The sequence below is a fragment of the Gossypium hirsutum genome, chromosome D10 (genome assembly GCF_007990345.1).
Source record: "Gossypium hirsutum isolate 1008001.06 chromosome D10, Gossypium_hirsutum_v2.1, whole genome shotgun sequence".
In the NCBI taxonomy this organism is placed as follows: domain Eukaryota; kingdom Viridiplantae; phylum Streptophyta; class Magnoliopsida; order Malvales; family Malvaceae; genus Gossypium; species Gossypium hirsutum.
In genome coordinates this window covers 53926157-53937424 of record NC_053446.1, presented here as the reverse complement: position 1 = coordinate 53937424, position 11268 = coordinate 53926157, and positions in this window count along the sequence as shown.

Genomic DNA, 11268 nt, shown 5'->3' with positions numbered 1-11268 from the left:
TAAAGTAAATTTACCAAGAAATATGGGTCATTTTAGGCCTATTAGCCTTTGTAACGTCATTTATAAGATCATATCTAAGGTGCTAGTAAATTGATTCAAAAGGGTGCTTGATCTCTGTATCGATGACAATCAAAGTGCATTCAAGCTGGGTAGGAAAATCAATGATAACATCTTAGTGGCCTATGAAATCTTACACTCATTCAAAAAGAATATGGAGGGTTCAGTTGGTCCCTTTACCTTAAAATTTGACATGAGTAAGGCATATAATAGGGTTGAATAAAGTTTTCTTGAGTAGATATTGCGTTGGTTGGGGTTCTGTAACGAATGGATAACATTCGTAAAGAGGTGCGTAACTTTCGTGTTTTTTGCCAATGACAACATTTTGTTTGGTGAGGCTACAAATGAGGGGGTGAATGCTATGAAATCAGTGGTGGCTGAATATTAACAAGTTTTAGGACAGTTGGTGAACTTTGAGAAATCACTCATATACTTTAGTAGTAATGTGGGGGTAGATAGAAGAAAACAGGTGGGAAGAGTATTTGGGGTGAAAACGTCAAACAATCCTGAAAAATATCTTGGATTGCCAACTATGGCGGGTCGTAGAAATAAACATGTTTTTTTTTGGCATTCAAGAGAGATTACAAAGGAAACTGAAAAGTTGGAGTGTAAGACATTTGTCAGTTGGAGGGAAGGAAGTTTTTATAAAATTTGTTTTACAAGCTATTTCGATTTACGCAATGTAATGTTTTATGTTATCAACTTTCTTTTGTCGTGATTTGAAGAATATTTTGAGCCGATTTTGGTGGCGTAAGGCATCTACAAACAATGGCATACATTGGTGTAATTGGATTGCTATGTGTACATCTAAACCGTAAGGGGGTATGGGGTTTAGGGGCTTATCCAAGTTTAATATGGCCTTGTTAGCTAAATAATGATGAAAATTATTAATGAAACCCAACAGTCTGCTTGCACGTGTTATGAGAGCTAAATATTACCCAAGTGGTGATTTTCTGAGTGCAAGGTTGGGTTCTTACCCTTCGTACACTTGGCAGAGTATCTAGAATGCCCGAGTATTATTAGAACGTGGTATGGACCGAAAAATAGAGAATGGCGCCTCGGTAAATATTTGGAATTACGCATGGTTGCCAGTTCCTGGTGATGGAAAGTATACAATCAACATATTAACATTAACTATTTAATAGTTGTTGATTTAATAGACTTGGAAACATTTACTTAGAAAGAAGAAGTCCTCAGAGTCTTGTTTGATGATGAGCAGGTGAAGAGGATCTTGTCGATTCTTTTGATTAATAGCAACTAGCTGGATGAATTGGTATGGAGGGGTGGCAGTATTGGAGATTATATAGTAAAAAGTGGTTATAAGTGGCTCATTACAGAGGGTTTAGATTCAATGGAGGGTAATATTACAACGCATTCTACAACATTAAAAACCTTCTATACAAAAATGAGGAATCTAAAACTTCCAAGTAAAATCCGTATTAGTATTTGGAAGATAGCTAATGAATTTATACCTACGCTACATAATTTAAGAAAGAGAAGACTGGTGAGGGATGATCTTTGTCCAATTTGTACCTCAGTCGGCCAATGTTCCAGTGCATGCTTTAGTAAATGAAGGCTGGAGTTATGTCCAACCTGTATACTACATGGAAGAGGCCCTAGAAGTTGTGGAAGAGCTTCTCAATCGGGACCGATATGGTGTTGAAAATGAACGATTTGGGAGTTGAAAATAGAGTTTGGAGGTGATGTGGGTTCTTTAAAATCCGATAGGCTAAGTGATTAACAGAAGAGGTTTGGTTTTAATCGTGTTGATGCCATTTCTGTCAAGAGTGGGGAACAATTACCTTGGTGGTCTAATGCAAGGAAGGTATAGATAATGTTTGGGAAGATGAACAAGAGCTCCAGGCTATTTCTTTCTTTTTTCTTGTTTTTCTTTAGGGTTTCTTATTTGTTTGTTTGGTTTCTTTATTGTTTTGTTGTTTCAGTTATGTGTTTTGAGTTTTTTTCCCTTATTTATCGAGGCACCATTTAGTTGCTCAATATTTTGAGGGCAACTATAAAAGCTGGGGGCTTGAATCTGTTGGGGTTCCCATTATTGTTAACGCATCAGTTGTTTTATTCAAAAAAAAATTTTAGTAGAATTAGGGTTTCATATTTTATATATATGTGCATAGAAAATGGGAGGAGCATAACTCCACAATCACCTTTTGGTCTTTCTTTTTTTGTTTTAATTTGAATAGAATTTCCTCTTTAATATTTTCATTTATTATTTTTTTGGTTTTATGAATATTTTCTCATAAAGTTGTATTGACACCAAGTCAGAAAGAGCTCATTGATTCGATGTTGATAGGCATACAGTTAGAAGAACCGTTACGATCATTTTTCATATTCGGTCTATCAAGGAACACTTTGGCATGTCCAATTAAGTTGTAGGTTGGATCCATCAAGGGAAATAACAATCGGATTTAAACGGCCTGCGCAGTTGAGGTCGTTAGTTCAAGTTAGGCTTTCTAGTTCACAAGGCAACCATAAAGCGAAATCGTGAACGTGTGTTTCGTGGTTGTTTGGTAATGGTTAGTTGTTGGGCGTTCCCATAATTAATTTACACATGAAACGGTTGGTGTTTTGAGGCTTTATCGGTTAAAAGAGAATACTTGCTATCAAGGATCAGTCGAAATCGAAGTCGAAAATCAAGCCTGAAGCTATAATATTATCACATCGGTTTATTCAATTTAATTTAATTTCTGTTTATTTTTACATTTTATTTCGATATCAATTATTTTTATTATGTTTACTTTTATCATATTTAAATTCCATTTCTTTTTATTTTTGCATAGGCTGTCACACATTGTGGGCACGACAACTGTTTGGCACGACAGCTGTTTAGCGTAGGGGTGAGTAAAACTCGATTCGACTCGAAAAAAAATTCGAATTTCGAGTTATTCGAATCAACTCGAATTTTTTTTCGAATTTCGAGTTCGAATCGAGTTGAGTTTTCGAATTCGAATAACTCGAATAATTCGAATAATTCGAATATCAAACTATAACATTTTACATTTTTACCCTAAACTCTCAAACTTTTTTATTTTTCCCTCAAAACTTTTACTCCTTCCCACTTTCCCCCCGAAACTTTTACTCCCCTCCCCTCCAACCCCCCAATCTACCCAAAATCCATTTCCCACCAAAATTTTACTTTTCCATTTACTTTTTCTCAAAATTTTATTCCCAAAAACTCTCAAAACCTTTTATTTTCCCCCAAAATTTTTACTCCCTCCCATTTTCCCCCTAAAACTTTTATTCTTTTCTCATCCCACCTCCTATCTACCCCAAACCCTCCCCCCTCCAATTTTTTTTAATATTTTCCCTCCAAAATTTTACTCTCCCTATTTACTCTCCCTCAAACTTTTATTCCCCAAAACTTTTTATTTTCCCCCTAAACTTTTACTTCTCACCCTTTACTCTCAAATAAAAAATCAAAATTATCCAAAAAAAATCACTAAACATAAATAGTAATAATTTTATTTATATATACTATTTATATTATTAAATTAAATTTCACATTTTATATTATTTATATTATTGAATTGTTTAGTCATATTGAATATTTATATTAAAATTGAATTCTTAATTATGCCATAAAATATTCGTGTTAAAATTTTATATTGGTATTAATTTCACATTTTATTTTAAAATAACTTTTATTAAAAAATCATATTTTTATATTTAATATATTTTTTAATTCCAAAATACATAGTGATAAGAATCTGAAGATAATTGAAACAACAAAGCAAACAAATAAGCTAACCAGTATATAAAAAATTAATAAATAAATTATGAGGTGATGAAAGTTAATAAAAAATTTGATTAAGGTGGACAAATTTTATTATGATGGGTGACAATGATTACAAGGACCCAAAATTATTTTTTAAAATTTAACTCGAGCAAATATATTCGATTCAATTCGATTCGAATTCCATCTCACTCGACTCGATTCGAGAAAACTTCAAATAAAGTTAGGATGATAAAATGAGATTCGAAAACTCGATTAACTCGAAAATTTTCGATTCGATTCGATCGAATGCTCACCCTTAGTTTGGCGCGCAACTTGATTAAAACGAAACGACAATTTTAGATATCTCAATCTTTGTAGGATTGATCCTACTCTGTATACTGCTATTAATATACTATTTAGGAGTAGAAATATTATTTTTGGTAGATTCAACATCCATTGGTAGGTGAGTTTACATACTTTTTTGGAATTCAGATTAAACAATTCAAAGATAGAATTTTTATTTCTCCAAAAATATACTAAAAATCTAGTTAAAAATTCAAATTAGATTAAGCTAAGTCATTTTATTGGAGCATGATTAGTTATTTGTTGTATTTAACCGCTAAATAACCAGATCTATACCTTGGTATTGAAATTTGCGCTTGTTATCAAGTTGCTCCTAAAATTAGTCATCTAAAGGCAACAAAATATGTGTTGAGGGAATAATGGAGTTTTATTTTTGGTTGTCTAAAGAAACCGATTTTAATATGGTAGAGTGATGCAGACTAGGTTAAAAACTTGGATGACCTACAAAATACATCTGGGGCTTGCTTTTATTTAGAAAACAACTTTGCATTTTGGTTCAGTAGGAAACAAAACTCAATTTCATTCAATTCCTAAAGCAAAATGTATAGCAATTGATAGTTGTTGTGGTTTGGATGAAGTAAATGCTATAAGATTATGGTATTACCACTTTGGTTGCAACACTATATCATAATAATACTAGTGATATTAGTATTTAAAAATATCTTTGCTTCATTCTCTTACAAAACATATTAATATTCACCACCACTTAATTAGAGGGATTGTTGAAAGTAAAAGCATTAAGCTACTTCATATGGCTGCATCCATGTAGCTTGCAAATATCTTTACAAAAAACTTAGACAAAAGCAATTTAAAGGTTTAAGGATGGAGCTAGGAGTGTATAAACGATAATTTATTTTCTGTAATTTTTTGTTTAGAAAAAAGATGTGCATTAACATTAAGAGTATAGTAAATTCATCTTTTGGCTCTTTGCAAACCATATTCATTAATGAGCAATAACTCTTTCATCACATTTTATTTTTGATGGAATATCAAAAGAGATTCTCCTTTATCATTATTCTTTTTGTCACACAACAAGCAAAGGCTCTATATTGTCATAAGCCTTTAAATTTTTTTCATCATATGTTCATCTTCTTGCTTGGGTAAACTTCAATCTCCTCTCAATTTCTCTTCAATAGCAAGAATCAAAAGAACCTATGCTGATGCAGCCGAAAGAAAAAAAAAAGCAATGTTTAAATTGAACTGAACTAGCATATTCAACCAAGAACCAATAGGTTCAGTGGTTGAACTACTAAAATTTAACTAGGTTTTTCAAGAATAGATTCAAATCATTATAAGATAGGGAACTGTGAATTGAAAAACTAGAAAAAGATTGTTGAATCGCCCTTAAAGAGTAAACCATCTACTATATGAACTTTGAACTTATATCTCCCATTAGTCATCTTTAACATAAATTGAAGTGGGAAAGCAGAAAGCAAATTTAGAAAAAAAAGGAAAACGAAAAGGAAAATAGAAATTTTTAGTTTCAAGTTCAACTTTCAAGTTTCAAGCTTGATCTAGATTTTAAATATCATTCCCACAAAAAATTAAGGGGGTTATGAAAGGCGAAATGAAAAGTAAAAATTTAAAAGCTTGATCCAGAGAAACCACACCTCCACAAGTCATAACTAAATTAGATTCTGGAAGTGAAAATCATGTTCCTTTTTCCAACTTAACCAAGAAGTTAAAAAAGATTGTTGTAAGAGAGTACAAGAAACCCAAGTTTTTAAATCAACAATGTAGAAAAAAGAATGAAATTATTTGAAAAGTTCATAGAAGAAAAGAATATAAAGCTTGAAGACTACACTTCTGAGAAGTTGTGATACCTACATTTGTTTCATCTTGTAACACCTCTAACCCATATTCGTTGCCAGAACATAGTTAAGAATCATTATCGGAGTTTACAGAATAATTACAATTAATTCATGTCAATTACTATTTATATCAGAAACCAATCATATTTAATCATATTGTCCCTTAAATGGACCCTCAAAGCCCAGTTTATGCATTTGAAACAAGTCAGGACTAAATCAGGTACTCAAAGAATTTTTCGCAAAATCTCAAAATTTTTCATAAGTATAAAGGTCACACGCCCGTGTGGTCAAGCCATGTGATGGTGCAGGGGTCACACGGCCAAATCACACGCCTGTGTGCTAGGTCATGTGTCACTCACGGCTAAGACACATACCCATGTCTTTGCCCGTGTGAATGATAATAGGTTATTTTCCAAGCCACATTTCTCACCCAACTTGTCTTCCACCTACACCAACACTTAAACACATTCACAAACCATATCAAAGTATTTAAAACAAGTCCAAATCATGTCTGAAACATGACATAATATCACATACAACTAATATACCATTAGGCACTTCAAATGACAATTTGTTATCATGTTAATCTATCATTCATACTTACCTATTTACCAAATGCATCTGTGTATGGTCACATTTATTCTTCAAACATTATAGATCCATTTATAAATATATCAAAATATGTCAAACACAAGCCATTCTAGTGGCTAGTTTCATTCAAAACATTTACATATCAATATTAGCCAATTAACCTATACATGCCATTATAACCATAATCGATTCACCATATATACCGAAATGGGCCGATGGATAGTGTAAATGATCTCTGCCAAAATTCCAATCCAACGAGCTTCCGAATTACTATAGAACAGGGGAAAATAAAATAGAGTAAGCATGAAATGCTTAGTAAGTTCGTATAACATGGTAATTAACTTACCACTCATTTAAATTCAAGATAAATCTACAAGGCACATTCAATCAATTTGATTACGAGCCCTAACACATATCCTCATCACCCTTGTTAGTCATATATTTCATATAAATATCAAGAAACATGTATGGGCTCAACAATAATTAGATTTCCATGTACATATACTTTCCACATCATGTATTCATATAACATATACAAATCATATCCCTGTATTTCAAGTACATTTTCATAATAATTCATCTCGAGTTCTGATTATTTCATGTCGGAACTTTGCCATTAAATCATTTGAAATGTCAATGTCACACGGGTAGTACACTCAAGGTGTACAATTCTATAATCATGGATGAACATATTAATCAAACAAATTCCATGTTCATATATCATCATTTTCATGTATTTCAGGTAGATACGTGTAATAATTTATTTCATATTCATATTTTCTCATGTCAGGATATTACCCGTTGAATCATTGAAAACATCGATGGATACACAGGTAGTACACTCGAATTGTACAAATAAAAAATCGATCAATTCATATTCGGGGGTGCTCATTAAAGCACATGATCGGGAAATCTTCTCTCGAGCCATATAACAGGAAACTCACAAAGAGCCATTAATCAAGAAGCTCACAAAAAGCATATCGAGAAGCTCACAAAGAGTCTATCAGGAAGCTTATTTGAGCTATATAACGGGAAGCTCATAAAAGCCATAATCAGGAAGTTCATAAAAAACTTTTACTCAGGAAGCTCACAAAGAGCCTTTAAATGGGAAGCACACGAAGAGCCTTTAATTAGGAGCTCCAGATAGCCATATGTCAGGAAGTTCAAGCGAGCCATATCAGGAAGCTCTAGAGAGTCATATAACAGGAAGCTCATAAAGAACTGTGGTATGTCCGCAACACATGTAGGATCACTATCGATCATATAACAGGACGCTCACAAATAGTTGCGGTATGTACGCAACACATGCAGGATTACTACCGATCGGGATGCTCGCAAGAACCATATAACAGGAAGCTTGATAGTGCTTATAACAGGATGCTCGTAAGAGCTATGGTGTGTCCACAACATATGCAGGACTACAACCAATTCATGAAATCCTATATCCATCGAATTTCATTATTCAAACAGGATTTAACATTTATTGGGCATTGTCGGATATGTAATCAATTTCATGTATATGACATTTATACAATCCACAAACACAACATTCAATTCAAGCATATAAATATACATAATTTAGTTACACGAACTTACCTCGACAAATGTTCGTGTACGTAAAATCTACTAATCCGACACTTTCTCTTTTCCTCGTTCTAACTCTGAATTTGGTCTATTCGGATCTATATGAATGAATTTAACATAAATTCATGTTCATTTCAATTCAATTCACATCTTAGGAAAAATTACCATTTTACCCCTAAACTTTTAATTAATGGCGATTTCATCCCTAGGCTCGGAAAATGAAATTCATACAATTTAATCCTTATTCCAATCCTAGATAATTTTTACATGTAAAAATTACAGCCCTTGTATTTCATAAAATTTAGAATTTTCCATGAATTTTACATCTTTTCAATTTAGTCCTTAAATCAAGTTTTCATCAAATTTCCCTTTACAAAAGTTGTTTTTCTATCAACAACCTTTCATTTTCTACTATAAAACTTCATAATTCATGCATACTCATCCATGGCAAAACCCTAGTACTTTGATAACTTTACAAATTAGTCCCCGAGATAGCTAAATTAAGTTATTACGATCACAAAAACATGAAAATTACTAAAAACGGGATTTGAATACTTACCCAATTAAGCCAAAATATCTTGCTTGAGCTCACTTTCTCTTAGCTAGGGTTTCCATGTTTTATTTGGGAAAGATGATGATAAAATGATGATATTTTCATTTTTTTATCATTTATCATCTTTTAAAATTTCACTTTCCAATTTCATCCTTTTCTTTAATTAATTTTCCATGGATGAATCATCATCCTTAACCACTAAGCATTTTTAATGGTCTATTTGCCATATAAGGACCTCAAATTTTAAATTCCATAGTTATTTAATCCCTTTAGCTATTAGAACTCAACTTTTACACTTTGTGCAATTTGGTCCTTTATCAAATTAAACATGTAATCAGTAAATTGTTTTTACAAAATTTTCATACGACGTTATTATCGTACTGTAGATCATAAAATAATATTGAAATAAATTTCCCTTTTGGAATCAGATTTGTGGTCCCGAAACTATTGTTTTGATTTTACCAAAAATGGGTTGTTACACATCTAATCAGGTTTGTCAAGCATTACGTATGGTTTATTGTCTGTTATGGGGAAAAATGGAATTAATGAAATGGTGCGCAACACATTATTGATACGGGGCATTTTGGGAATAACGATCATTGTTGTTAGTCTTATCTAACTTTTGTAATGACTCTCTCCCTATATTTTCCTTTTTATTCTGTTGCTATAAAACAGATGGTTATCAAGCAGTTATACACAATTTTCTCCCTTCAATCTTCTTTATTCGCTCAATTCTCTCTTCTACTTTCTGTTTTCATCTTTTTGGTTTAGCATACATTAGAGGTATTAGAGCTTCATCGACCCTCAATGGCAGGTGATGGGATCGCTACTCAATAGAAAAAAATGTGGCCATTTTGTAGTAGGTGATGGCTAAGATTCAAGGGGAACTATCTCACTACGATGCTAAGCTAGATGTTAAACTCGAGACTCAATTGTAGGAGTTTAAGGATGACTTTAAGGGTGAGCTTTAATTTGAACTTCATAGTCTATTCGAGTAGTATTTTGGCAACTCCACTTCATCTACCAATAAATTGATAGCTCAAGTTAAGGGCAAGGGGATCTTAAGAGGGGTTCCTTCTAGATTTCCTCTTAAGGAGCCATTGGAAGTTCCTCATCCTTCTCTGGTGATAGGGAATGTGAGTATGCCCTGGTCAAGTCCAGTAGAGTTTCAAGAGAGATTGTACAAGTTTGACTGCCCAAGATTAGATTGATCCGGTTTTAGAGGGTGGTGGTCAAAGCTCGAACAATACTTCGAGTCAGAGGCGGTGACTGACAATGTTATAGTTTGAAAGATGATGCTACATCTGGAAATGAGAACGTTGGATTGGCACATTTTCTATGCTTTGAAGCACAGAGGATTAAATATGTTGGATTGGACTTGTTATGCCCATAGTTTGAAGGAGAGGTTTGGTGTGAGTACTTCTTGAGATCCCATGGCTGAATTAGTAACTGTTATGGCGCGTGTGCGTAAAAAACCCAATTTTGTAAAAAAAAAACTATTTTAAAGAGCAGTTTTAAATGCAATTGTACAATGTCATTTGTAATATTTATAGTTCCGATGGAACACGAAGTATTCCAAGGGGTCGAACATGGCGATTGAGCAATTCCTAGCTAGGAGCATGCAAGAGAAGGAGTGTAAACAACTAATCGTTAAAAGCTATATTATGAAAAATCATAAAATGAGAGATAATTAACCTAAGTTATCGATTAACTATCTAAAGGACTAAATTGTAAAGAATGCAAAGTGATGAAATTAAGAAATAACTAACAAATGGTGGTTGGTTGAATTTGATGTGGTCCAGTAATCATTTAGTTAAGGTTTTAAATTGCTTAAACTCTTAAAAAAGGTTCCGTTTTACCTCTTGGTCTCAACTTTACCAAGTTAGACAAATTAGTTTGATTTATCTCTTGATCTCGCCGGCTAACCCAAGGCTAAAGAATTAGTGCTCAACAAGATTACCTCTCGGCATCATTTGCCTAAATCTTCCCTTAGGGTCGTCAATCCTAATTTTTTATGTTCATTCAATTTTTTCCAATTTGTTGCAATTTAGTCCCTTAACCAAAAATTAGCTTACCCATACCCCTATCTACAAACCTCCTTAAGAGTTTAGTTACTAATGTTATAAACTAAGCTAACAAACATAAAAACAATAGCCATGACATCCATTAAAGAAAAGCTCAAGAAAAATAAGAAATTTGAAATTTTTAATGAAGAAAACTTAAAAGCAAAGTGGAAATGAACATCTAACAATAAAATAAAAAACAAGAAACATTAAAGGTAATGACTTTAACAATTAAAACAAAATAGAACTGAAAACACATAGCTGCATTAAAGGAAATAGACTAAAAGTGAAACTAAAGAGAATTGAAAATTAAAGACTTTAACAAGTAAAGGAAATGGACTAAAAGTGCAAATAAACCATAGCTACAATAATAACTAACTTAACTGACAAGAAGAGTAACAAGAACAAGAACAAAATGTAGGAAAAATAAACACTACACTAAGGATTAAGATGAAAAGAAGAAACCTTAGAAAATGGAGGAGAAAACCTAAGAGAAAACTAAGGAAAAACTAAATA